This window comes from Protopterus annectens, chromosome 5.part0, assembly GCF_019279795.1.
Source record: "Protopterus annectens isolate FY-2018-M chromosome 5.part0, PAN1.0, whole genome shotgun sequence".
Lineage (NCBI taxonomy): Eukaryota > Metazoa > Chordata > Ceratodontiformes > Protopteridae > Protopterus > Protopterus annectens.
The window spans coordinates 332,149,021-332,162,561 of record NC_056735.1 but is presented as its reverse complement, the minus strand read 5'-3'; positions in this window follow the sequence as shown (position 1 = coordinate 332,162,561).

Below are 13,541 nucleotides of genomic sequence, written 5' to 3'. Positions count from 1 at the left end.
AACCCACAAAAACAAGTACAATTCTGCTCTATCAATGTCAGGAGACTTGTAAATAAAGTTCAAGAACTCCATACTTGGATAGCTAACTATACTCCTCTCATAGTTGCCCTAACTGAAACATTGTTAAAACCACACCATCTGGACAGTGAAATCATCCCTGCTGGCTATAATATCCTTAGATTAGATCGACCTAATAGAAAAGGAGGAGGAGTCTCCATACTCTACTCCAATTGTCTCTCCCAAATCAGTCCCACACTAGACTTATCTACTGACCAACTTCAAACTTAACAGTTTCAACACCATAACTGTCGCAGCAATCTATATTCCCCCTGGTGATAATAATTGATAATATTAATATACTTGAGAACATCCTATCTCACCTCTCACATACCATCCACAATGAAATAATTATACTGGGAGATGTAAATATTGATTGGCTTACAATACAAGCTTCCAGTGCTACTTCTTGTATAAACCTACATGGGTTCGAGCAGCTAAACACAACCCCAACCTACATTAATAAATCTCACCTACCTAGCTCTCTTCTAGACTGGATATTGGTCTCCCACCCTCAGAACTATCATAACTCCCAAACCCTTCCAAATGCCTTCAGTGACCACTGCCCTATAATAGTTACCAGACATACTCCCCACCTTATCAAACCTAACAAATTTATTACCACCCGCTCACTTTCTCATTTCTGTACTCTTTTATTCACCAACTCTCCAAAATTAACTGGTCTTACCTCACCACTCTTCCTTTAGATGAAGCTGTCCACTCCTTCACTACATTCCTAAATATTATTAATTCTCTTGCCCCTCTTCGTACGATTAGAATCAAATCTAATACTGTTCTCTGGCTGACTAAATCTACCAGAACCCTCATGAAAGACCGGGATAGGATTTGGAAAATGTGGACTAAAACTAGGACCCCTTTCTCTTCTTCAGAAATATAAAGAACTCAGAAAGAAAATAAAAAAAACATCCATTATGACAAAATAAACTATGCCAATCCTCCCTCTACTCTTAAATCAGACCCAAATAAATTCTGGAGCTCTATTAAACAGACTCTTCATCCAGGAAACCCTTCCACTCCTAACCCATGTCCCAATGCAACACCTGAAGACATAGTCAACAAATTAAACAATCATTTTATAAACTCAATAACCTCCATAATAACCCCCCCAGAAACAACACTAGCACCCCCACAAACTCTATACCTCTTCCAAACCCTCCTAACTCCTTCTCTCTAAAAGCAGTATCAACTAAATATGTAAAGTCATTACTCTCTAAACATAAACCATACTCCCCATCTGTTGACAAGCTACCCTCTTACTTTCTGCAGATTGCCTCTGAACCTCTTGGCTATCCTGTATCCATCTTAATCAACTGATCCATTTCTGAATCCTATGTCCCCACTGTATGGAAGAATTTCTTTACTCTACCTATTCACAAAGAGGGCAACTCCTCAGACATATCAAACTTCAGACTGATTGCCATACTCTCTCCACTCACAAAAATCTTAGAGAAATGCATTCACAAGCAGGTAATGCATTACCTTCACCAGGAAAACCTTCTCACACCCACACAGCATGGTTTCCATCCCAAACATAGTACAACTACTGCTCTCATATCATTCATCAACATAGTCTCCCTAGCTTGTGATGACAATAAACTTGTCTCATGCCTATTCCTTGACCTTTCTAAAGCCTTTGACACTGTCTCTCACCCACTCCTTCTAGATAAACTCACTAACTTACATTTCTCTCTCCCTACTATCTCCTGGTTTTCCAGCTATCTCTCTACCTGCCAGCAATCAGTTAAATGGCTCTCTGCACTATATTTCCCTCTCATTGTACAAATAGGAGTCCTCCGAGGGTCCATACTTGGACCACTACTCTTTAATATTTTCACCAACTTGCTCTACTCCTCTTATCCCCAGTCATCTATTGTGCAATATGCTGATGATTCAGCTGCTATAACCATTGCTGACAACCCAACTGACCTCCACTCAACTACCCAGGCATCCTTCCACACCATTGAGATTTGGCTTAGTGATAACAAACTAATACTTAATCCAAAAAAAGTAAGCTCCTACTCTTCCTCCCTAAAAACATCACCACACTCAAAAGTACATTTACCATCTTATTCTGCAACAACACTATCATCTCAGCTGAATCTAGTATAAATTGTTGGTGTTACAATAGATGATCAGCTTAAGTTTAATCTCCATATTACTAACTCGGTAAAAAAACTCATCAGAAACTTGGACACTTTTTCCGTAGCAAGAAATACTTAATTAACACTGCCCGAATAACTCCCTCCCAGACTTTATTACTCCCAACACTCCTGTACAGCTGCCACATATTCATAAACCTAAATTTTACACTTATTTCCAAGCTTGAAACTACCTATAATAAGCATGCCAGATTTGCTGCTAACCAAACCTACAAGTCACACCACTGCTTAGCACTACAGCAACTAGACAGACTAAAATTCCCTCAGCTGCTCCAACTAAATGAACTACAAATCATCCACTCTATCCTCTGTCTATCCACCCTCTTTCTGCCCAAGCCTCTCTACTATCATATCCAAATATTCCCCTGCTAGGATGCTATGCAGCTCAAATCAAGAATTATTAGACATCTACAAACCCAGAACCAAAATAGGCTGCCTTCTCTATAACTATAACCCAGCTACATCCTGGAACCAACTCCCCTTGGAAAAAAAATCCTTCCAGCATAGCAAAAGTTTCAAATTAGCCACAAGGAAATACCTAAAAACAAAGTGGTCTTGCCATTGTAGCCAACCACCCTGAAACCACCATCCTTTCAACTATTTTACCACCTCACTCTTAATGTATCTCTAACCCTATTCCCCTGCCTCTTCTCCCTCTTCCCTTCCTCTATCTCTAACCATTCTTAATTCTTACAGTCTCAAAACAACCTACCCGACTAGTCTGTCTCATATACTCTACCTCCCTTACACCTCCTACTAGCCATTCTTTCTTTCCTTTCTTGTTTCCAAACTCCTATACAACTAGATCCTACCCACTGTAAATAAGCATCGGCCTAACTATTAACTCATTTTGCTCTAAGCAGCTTAAATAATATTGTAACTAGTCACATTTCTTTCTGCTAATTGTTTAAAACCTTGTTTGTAACAACTCACATACTTGTCTGCCAATTGTTAATGTTGTATCTTTCGGCTTTTCCCGGTTAGGGGTCGCCAGAGCGGAACTCCGGTCCGCTAATGATTGGCAGTAGATTTTTATGTACCGAGTTGCCAGCCCTGATGCACAACCTTCAACGTAGGTACGCCCATTCATGCATGTCTCCACACAGAAGACGCTTTAGCTGAGAATCGAACAGAACAATGTCTTACTGTGAGTCGACAATGCTACCGCAGCACCACCACCGCAGTTGTCTGTCAATTGTTAATAATCTGTATAATTGAATTGCCTGAGGAGCTTTTTTTCTCTCCAGGTATCTGCTTGGAAGATCCTATAGCTGATTGTTACTACTATGTTACTAAAATTTAATAAATTGCTTTCTAGTTCTGAGGAGCTTTTCTCCCTGGGTCTCTGCTGAAAATGAGCCAAAAGCTCAGCCAGACTAACCAGGTTAACAAATGTAAAATAAATAAATAAATAAACACATTTTTTTTTTATGGAATACATGTGATATTTTATCATGTTTTATTTTAGGTTGTATTACATGTATGATATTATGAGTATATATTTCACCTTTATTTTTTTTAAGTTAATGGAGTATTAAGGAAATGAATTATGGATTGAACACATCAAGTCACATGCTTGATCTTTTGAATGTTTTTAATTAACTTGACTGTTATTGCATTATATTGAGATGAAGCTCTTCCCTGAAAGAACAAAAGTACTATTATATAGTGTTTTACTGTGAAGTGCTAACTTTTATTAAATTGGTCATATTTGGTTTTCACTTGTATTGGTGTTTAGTGTTGGTGTTTTCCAGAAAGTTTATTTTCTATTTCAATATGCCTAACTCCCAGACTTGCCCCCCCCCCCCACACACACACACATATACACACATTTATCCAGGAACCCATGTTAATGCTTCTTCCTGGGTCCAGGGCAATAGAGACTTTTGGGATTTTAGTGTTTTATAATGTTTTCAGTTTATGGCATTATGACTTTCTATGCTGTGAAGCTGATGTTATCAAATTCATTAGAGGTAATGTCGGTCTTCTCTTAGAAAACATACATCAACTCTTACTTGTACAGTGTCAATTATCAGTGAACAGTGATCTGTTTCTACCAGTTCAGTAGCCTGAATCTGAGTGCCAACATGCACCATTAATTCTTTGCCAGAAATATTTGCATAACCTTCATTCATCCCTAATAATTTTACTGATTGTTTATCAGACAGTTCTCAAACTTATAATTACCAGTGTGGTTTTAATAGAAATTGTAGCCATTTTATCTCTATAATCTTCATTTCTCACAACTCATGCTGTTAATGTTTTCCGCAAAATATAGAGAAACAATCAGCTGGCAAACGACCACAGTCAGGACCAACAGTAACAGTAACGATAATGGTGATACGAAGCACGGCTCCAAACAGCATATATTGTAATAAAACGTTTAATGGCAGGTTAGCGCTGTCACCACGTACTGTGGCTTCTTCAGACCATAAGCATAAATAAATATAGAAACAATCAAACTTAACATACTTACAAATAACGTCTCTTACTTTCAAATCTTCATTCATTCAAACATTCACTTAGCCATACGTCCACACGCACACAAAGTATGTTACGTCAGCAATCCTATCTACTACAATTTAAATAAAATATTTATTATGGAACCATCTATTATTATAAGGAGACAGATGCAACAACATACACTCTAGGACCAAATCCTTAGGGAATATAACTTATACCTAATTTCTGTGAACAAAAGGGTATATTATGTATCATAACGCAATAAATATGGTATAGCTACTAAGGCCATATACTATAATGCTATTTCAACTACCAGATCTGTATTTATCTTATAACCTATAACCTTCCACCAATATTAATCTTATTTTCAACAGATAAGATCAATAACATTTATACATAAACATAGATGGTAATAATAAAACCATAATAAACCCATGACAATATTTGTACACGGCATATTAATGCATCCATATAGAGTCAAATTCCTGTTGTACTACCATATATAAGACTATTACCTAGAAAGCCTACATGCTTCTGAGGCACTATTACATAAAAATAAATGGAGATAGATCAAACCATAATAAACACATGGCAATATTTATACATAGCATATTAATGCATTCATGTGAAATCACGTTTTTTTATATTATATTTCCATGTATAGAACTATTTCCTAGGTAATCCATGTGCTTCCAAGGCACATTTTATAGAATAATAATGCAAAATAAAACAGAGACGCAGACAGCTGTAAAATCCAGGATAGGCCTTTACTGAGTGCAAAACACAAGCGCTTTCACAATATAGCTTCTTCAGGTGTAACAAAGCACTTAAAACAGACACACCTATATACTCACTGCATATCACATGTCTGAAGTCATATGACTAAGCATCACTAAAGCAAATCCTTTAAAGCTATACTAACATGAATTATATTCTAACTAACTCGATATAAAAAACAATATTTATGCAAGACAATAATAAAAGTTGCAATGACAAAAATATTATGTTCCTTCCTAAATAAATACATATAAATAGATAAACACTATGTGTTAATAAATATTATACCATGATCCCCCCAAAACGTGCACACTGATTGGCCAGCGTGCCCGTTGTAAATCGAGTTATACTAATGGAAAAAGGTCCGGTCGCCCGGACTTTTTCCATTAGTATAACTCGTTTTTAAAACACTGTTCGCTATGTTAAATGGGTTTAACATGCGAGACAGTTTAAAATAAGCAACGGAGATCTCCGTTGCTTATTTTAAAGCTGTCTCGCTATGTTAAACCCATTTAACATAGCAAGACAGTGTTTTAAAAAAAAGCAACGGAGAAAGCAAGATCTCCTTTGCTTTTTTTTAGTGTCTCGCTATGTTAAATGAGTTTAACATAGCGAGACAGTTTTAAAATAAGCAATGGAGATGTCCGTTGCTTATTTTAAAACTGTCTCGCTATGTTAAACTCATTTAACATAGCGAGACACTAAAAAAAAGCAATGGAGATCTTGCTTTCTCCGTTTTTGCTCAACTCTGATGTACTGCGAGGCGCAGTACATCAGAACTGCCGCGGATGCCAGACATCTGCGGAAGGGCAGTAAACAGGCATTATACTATGCCATTATTTAAGAAAAGTAACAGTTTCTTTTCTTAAATAATGTCATGGTATAATAGCAATAACCCACTTCTGGGTGTGGGTAATGCTAAATTTACCCACGGTTGGCTTTGTTTGGTCCCTCGGGCTTCACCCTCGGGACCAAACCATGCCAATCGTGGGTAAATTTAGCATTACCCACACCCAGGCGTGGGTTATTGCTATAATATATTTTAATAACCAAATCCTAACCTACAGAAAACAAATGAATAATTCATATGTCAAAGTTTCATATATAAAAACACATATACATAAACCTATAACTTTATCTGCGAAGAGGCCTCATTTTAAGTTTCGGTCTCAGGGGAATACATTCATTTAGGCCATGTCTTTCTGTACCCATCAATTTAGTTATCCACATGGCTTCTACGCTTTCTGTTCTGTTGCAGATATCTCCCCTTCTTATATTCTCCTGCAACAGAGCTATGACTCTGAATCTAAAAGTGTGGGTCATATCAGTATTCATAATGTGCCTGGCTAGAGCATTCACCTTATTGCCCTTCCTAATATTATATACATGCTCTCTGATACGTTCCTTTAAACTCCTATCTGTCTTCCCAATATAGAATTTGGCACATACACAGCAATTGGCTAAATAAACTACATGTCGGCTCAGACAATCAGCTCTAATATCAAAATGAAAATCTCGATCCAAATCTGGATGGAAAAAAGCGATCACTGGTTTCTATATATTGGCACCAATTGCAACTGCCACAAGGTCTCGTGCCTCCTCTACCATTGCTCGTCTGCCCATCTCTCGGATAACAGAGTCTCCTCTTCAGAGATCTATTGTTCCTGAAACTAAATCTGGGTATTGTGTCCACCAAGCCAGCTACCTCATGATCAGTCAGCAAAATTTGCCAATGTTTCTTAACTTGTGTTTTGCACTCAGTAAAGGCCTATCCTGGATTTTACAGCTGTCTGCGTCTCTGTTTTATTTTGCATTATTTGTCTACAGTTCTTTGGAGACGTTTCAGTGAGTGTTCTCTTTTTGGCAGGTTGTTTTTTGTTCTTTAGACATTTTATAGAATGTTTACCATTTAATCCAAATCCTTTCCCTGCTCTTAACTTAAGTATTGACCTTAACTCACTTTTTTCTGTAAGGTTCTTAATATTTCCTATCCGTGGTCCAACTATAATTTGTTCCAACACCATAAACTTGAAATCATGGTATTTTCCACTTACTTCAATGTATTTAGAAAGGGCACTCACTGAATCCCTATTTCTTATACTGTTTATATGCTCTCTAATTCTCTCTCTAAATGTTCTGTTGGTTTTACCAACATAAAAATGAAGACAGCAGTCACATTGTGCTAAATATATTATATTTTTACTATCACAAGTTGCTGCAGCTTCTATATTATGGACCACTCTTGTATCTGGATGAATAAACTCATTAGTTGGTTTAATAAATTGGCACATATAACAGTGGGCACACGCCCATGTCCTTTCTTGTGTGTTCCTTACTAGTATAGATGTATCTTTAGGATAGCATAACATGCGTTTAAGATTTTTTCTATTTTTAAAACAAAATCTAGGATATTCTCCTGCTACTTCCTTGATCTTTTTATCAGTCATAAGAAGTGGCCAGTGCTTATAAAATACATCCCTAACCTTATTAACATCACTAGTGTACAAAATAGATATGTTGACAGCTTTGTTCTTATCCTCAGTTGAGTCCTGATTTAACTCATCTGGTATCCTAGAAGAAAAATAGGGTTTAGCTCTATCTGCTCTCATCATTCTTACTTCTTCTAGTGTAGGGATGACTTCTCTTTCTTTATATCCCCACTGATATAAATTATTTTCCAATTCAAATAATCCTTCCATAAACACACCCTATTTATTACTTAGGTGTGAAACTCTCATTCCTTGCCCTTTCACTACATTCCTAAAAATATGCTTAGGATGCATACTTGATCTATGTAAGAGCATGTTTCTATAACATTCTTTTCGATACACTCTTGTCTCAAATAAACCATTTTCAGTTTTAGAAACAAAAATGTCCAAAAATGCTAAACCTTCAGACGAGTGATTGATTGTAAATTTCAAAAAATTGGTGGTACCCTGTATTATTCATACAAATTCATTCAACTGGGGGAGCGTCCCCCCCAAACCAAAAAGATATCATCTACAAAATGATGATAGAACTTAACATTATTTTTATATATGTCCAGAGGAAACATTTTCTCTACTTCCCATTGTGCCATAACTGCGTTGGTGTAGCTATTGGCACATGTGCCCATAGCTACACCTTCGCACTGTAGATAGTATATACCACTGAAAACAAAGACGCTGTGTTCTAGTATGACATCCATAAATCTACATATAATATCAGTCAAGGTTTCCCCATATACACTATTATTAATAAGAAATTGTTGCAAATATTCTATCCCTTCTACATTAAGAATTGAAGTGAATAGGGAAACTACATCAAGTGCCATTAGATAACAATCATTCCTTAACTGTGACTCCATATTGAATGCATATAAACTTTCCAGGAACTGCTTAGAGTCTTTCAAGATTATATTTGATCTATCTAGAATAGGTCTAATTTTTCTTTCCACAACTATAGAGAACGGTTCAGTTAGCCATCCCCGGCCTGCTACTATAGGCCTAAAGGGTGGCATAACCGGATCCTTATGTATATTTGGTTGCCCCTGAAAAGAAGGTATCAAAGATGGTATTATAATGACAGATGGTTCCATAATCAATATTTTATAATTACTGTCTATATATTTATATATCTATGGATCCCAGTATCTGTTTTTAGTAAGTAGTTTAGATCTGCTTTTTGAGGTTTAGTTGCCTTTAGTGGTTTATTTATTAGTTCAACATATTATCTTGCTAACATGTATTGTGATGCAAGCTATTAGCACCAATGTTCTTTTTACTATCTTAGTATAGCTGTAGTGTATGATTTTGGGAAGGTTTCCACACTAATTTGCAGATGCATTCTTACATTGGCTATTAACATGGTGCTGTTTTATTATGCTTTTAAAGTGTAGCAGATAAGATTGCTGACTTCACCTACCCTGTCATGGATGTATGGCTAAGTGAATGGTTGAATGAATGAAGATTTGAAAGTAAGAGGTGTTATTTGTAAGTATATAAAGTTTGATTGTTTCTATATTTATTTATGCTTATGGTCTGAAGAAGCCAGAGTATGTGGTGAAAGCGCTAACCTGCCATTAAACGTTTTATTACAATATATGCTGTTTGGAGCCGTGCTTCGTATCACCGTTAGCTTTATTGTTACTGTTAATGTTTTCCACTTTTTGTGCATCTTCTGTTTCACTTCTTACTGCTCAACATCATCATCTAAGGATAGTTTATGAATCTTTTCCTGGTTTCCTAAGTAAATTGCCCCATGCCTGTATGAATAGCATCTCAGATCCCTCTTTGATAAATTAAGAAATTGAAAGCTGGGAATAGAGACTGCATGGGGGATAATTAAAATGCATCTTTGGAAATGCTGATTCCAAAGACAGTTATGTAAAAGGTTAATATAAAGAGTGAACTACAATATAGAAAAAAATACATCTTTCTTGTTTGTTGACAAAGAACTAGACAGTACAATGTGAGGTGGTGCTTAAGATTTAGGCCTTTAAACAACAAAGCAGCTGAAATGTACAAGGTATTTTTTGACAGGTAAGCAGCTGTGTCTGGCTAAGTTAGTGCAAGGATGTTCGTTGTGTCATGAAAGCAGAATTAATCTGCAGAATGTTTAGCAGGCTTCTAGTACTGCTGCATTATTTGTATAGTTGTACAGGCATTAGTTCTTGGATGTCTAAAAATAAACTTATCCTGTGATCTAGAAAGGGGGCTGAAAAGTTAAGATTTGTTTATTTTATTACAAGTGTGAAATTCATAACTGTTGCTTTTATAAAGATGGAGCTGTATAGAGTAGAATGGAATTGTGTTTACACTCATTGCTTTCTGTCACAACCTGCATTTCTTTATGTTGAAATGGAATGTTGTGCGTGTTCTAACCATCTTGGTGTAAAACAAGGTAGCTATTTGAAATGTTGGTACTTGTTAAAATGAGTCCCGAAATATGCAGACTGAATGGCCGAAAGAATTGACATATGTTATTTCTCAGAATATTCCCTTTTCTCTGACGTATGATGCTCTTGCAGTTTGTGTGTGTGTGTGTGTGTGTGTGTGTGTGTGTGTGTGTGTGTGTGTGTGTGTGTGTGTGTGTGTATATATATATATATATATATATATATGTACATACACACATATAAAAGTTTGTGGGGTTGGGGGGGGGTGTAGGGGGGCTTGCCCTCCCCCAGCAAAAAAAAAGTTTTAAGAAGAAGAGTGATTTTTGAGATTTGCTCTTCTCCAGGTTTTCGTTTTTTTTTGTTTTTTGGCTTGCTGGCACATGGCAGTTCGAGTGCCAACATTTCAATAGGGAGCCGTACAAAAAGAAAAATATCAATTTTACATTAAAAATATCAATAAATGAACTGGAACATCTTTTACTTTTTTTTTTTTTTGGAATGCTGTTTGGATTTAAGAAACTGCTAAGTAGCAGAGAAAACAAACCAGGATTCCAATATTTTCTTATTTGTTTTTTGAATATGAACTTGATTAACACTATTCAAACATGAAGGAGCAAAACAGGAAATATACGGAAGACCAAACAAACTTGCTTTCACAGAGACTGTAATCTAAATTATTTATAATCTTTCTGTTTGTAGTCTGTATCTACAGAACATTTTATTGACCTAGTGATAGGATAGTGTTCACTAGAAAGTGATACGAACAAGATTAGTTAGATTCAGTTAGTATTATTATGTTGTTATATGTTAAAAATGTTTTCCATAATTTTTCTTGTAAAATGCATTCCTGACTTGTATGTTTAATTTGTCTCTTCTATGCTTTTACCTATTTTTTTTCTTAATGGAAGTGTTTCAGTTTATGCATTTATAAAAGCTGGTGACTGATGTTTTATTATTTTAAGAAGATAACCTCACGGAATAGATGCCAATGTTGGCAACTGCCATCCTGGACTACAGAACATTTGACTATCTGCTTCTGCAACATAATACATTGACTGGCTCCTTGGAAAAGTATACAGTAACTCAGATTTTATAACAAGATTAGCCTGACTGGTGGCAATATGCACTGAAAACACAGGAACACAGTGCTGCTTGGGAAACAGTCTCCCGGATTCACTAATCTTCTGTGCAGGACTAGCTTAGTCCTGCACGGAAGCACCTGTTTAGGAGCAGGATGGCAGGGTGCCATGCATATTAATGAAGGTGCGCTGCCTGAGGTCTTAGGCTTATACGGAGTTTGTACGAGTGCAGGGGGTGTGTCTGAGAACAGAGTTCTCAGAATAAACACGCCCCTGCAATGTAGAACAACAGAAAGTGGTAAGAAATGAGCAAGATCGCTCATAGGTGTCCGCATATCTCCACCAACAGTTCCCCATGTGTACAACAGCAACAGTACATAAAAATCAAATGAAGGAACCCCTTTATTTATTTTTTAAATCAGAGTACAGCTAACCGTAGGTGCACAGGTGTGCCCATGGCTTAGCTACGGTTAAAGCAGCTTAAAAGGCTGAAAAGAATATCAAGGAAGATATATGCAAATTAAGCATCACAGCAATAATGTAGTGGGCAGAGTATTCGCCTAATGAGCAGGCATTTCCGGTTTGAGTCCCACAGCTGCACAGTCTATTTTACATGACAAAGCATGTTATAACCAATTTTTTTTGCAAAACCCACTAAATAACATATATTTATGAACTGGAGTACTGCAGGAAATGCCCATGTGAAGTGTCAGTGTCATAATGAATAAGACACTAGTAAGCAGGTTTAAGCACAAATATGCAGTAGTAAGCATATGTAAGCAAAAGTAAGTGTGTTTAAGTGCGTTTGCCTGGGGGTAAGCACTGCCTACACAGAATAAGCAATTTAGAAGCTAACTGAGTGTAAAAAACTGTAACCGGAAGTTAGCAGTGCTTACTGCAGCGCAAACCCACACAAACCCGCTGCTTTAAAGTGCCTTACTCACTCGGTATCCAATGGCCAGTGTTCTGCCCACCAACAAAATAAACAGCTTCTGCAAGGCTCAATCCCAGGACCCTGCACACTACAGTCAACGTAGCTAACCACTAAGCCATCATAGCAGTACCTAAGACTGAAGTTTCAACAAACAAATCCTCACCACAGGAAAATCAAACTGAACATGTGAAATGAATCCATGTAGAGTGTGATGTTGTATAACCTGCTACATAACATAAATATGTGAACTGGAGTACTGCAGTAAGGCCAGATGTGAGGTGTTATTGTAATAAAGTGTTGAAATCCCCAGGACCCCATACAGTGTACGCACACATGAATCACAGATGCCAGACACTGATATAACATGTAACAAATAATAAATCAATGTCAAAATGAAAATATAATGCTAATTAAATATTAAGCACTGTTAAGCATTGCACAGCTCAGCTTACGTGGTGTAAGCAATGTGTAGGCCGGCTAACTCAATCTGCCCAGTAGTATACCCCTTTAAGCAATGACAACATTAGGTAAACAGGTGTGCCCATAGCTTAGCCTTTTCAAAACCATCCAATCATGGGAAAGTTTGGGAAATCAGGCATATTTAAACCCCACAGGCGCCAATAATTCCCATAACTGGTTGCAGCTCCCTACTGTAGGCAGAATGGCTGGAGTTAGGGAAGGCACTCGATTCAGAGCGCAGCGCTGGGGCACCCAGAAGTCCAGATTCATGGTATGGCTCCTGGTAAAACACCATGAGGAGAGACTACTGCAGGGCTCTCAGTATAAAGTGGAGGCCTGGGACAGTCTCGCCCGTGACCTCACCAGTGCCACTGGTATCCCCTGGACTGATGAGCAGGTCAGGCATCACCATGCTGACCTGAAGCGGTGGATGGGTGGTCTCTTGGAGCAGTGGATCCAAGAATCAAGGCAGATGGCCAATACCCCAGTACTAAGTACACATTCCACTATGCAGATAATGATTGCCTAGCTTGTGTATACTATGGATAGGTAATGGCTAAATATCACTGTATTTCCCTGACAGCTGCAGATGAGTGGGCTGTGAACCAGCAAGCCCATGTTGCTAGGCTGCAAAGGCTGCATCGCGAGGTAGGCTAATAATAATCTCGCATGTACTGTCATAAGAAAAAAAATAACAGTTCTAGAAAGTGTTGCAC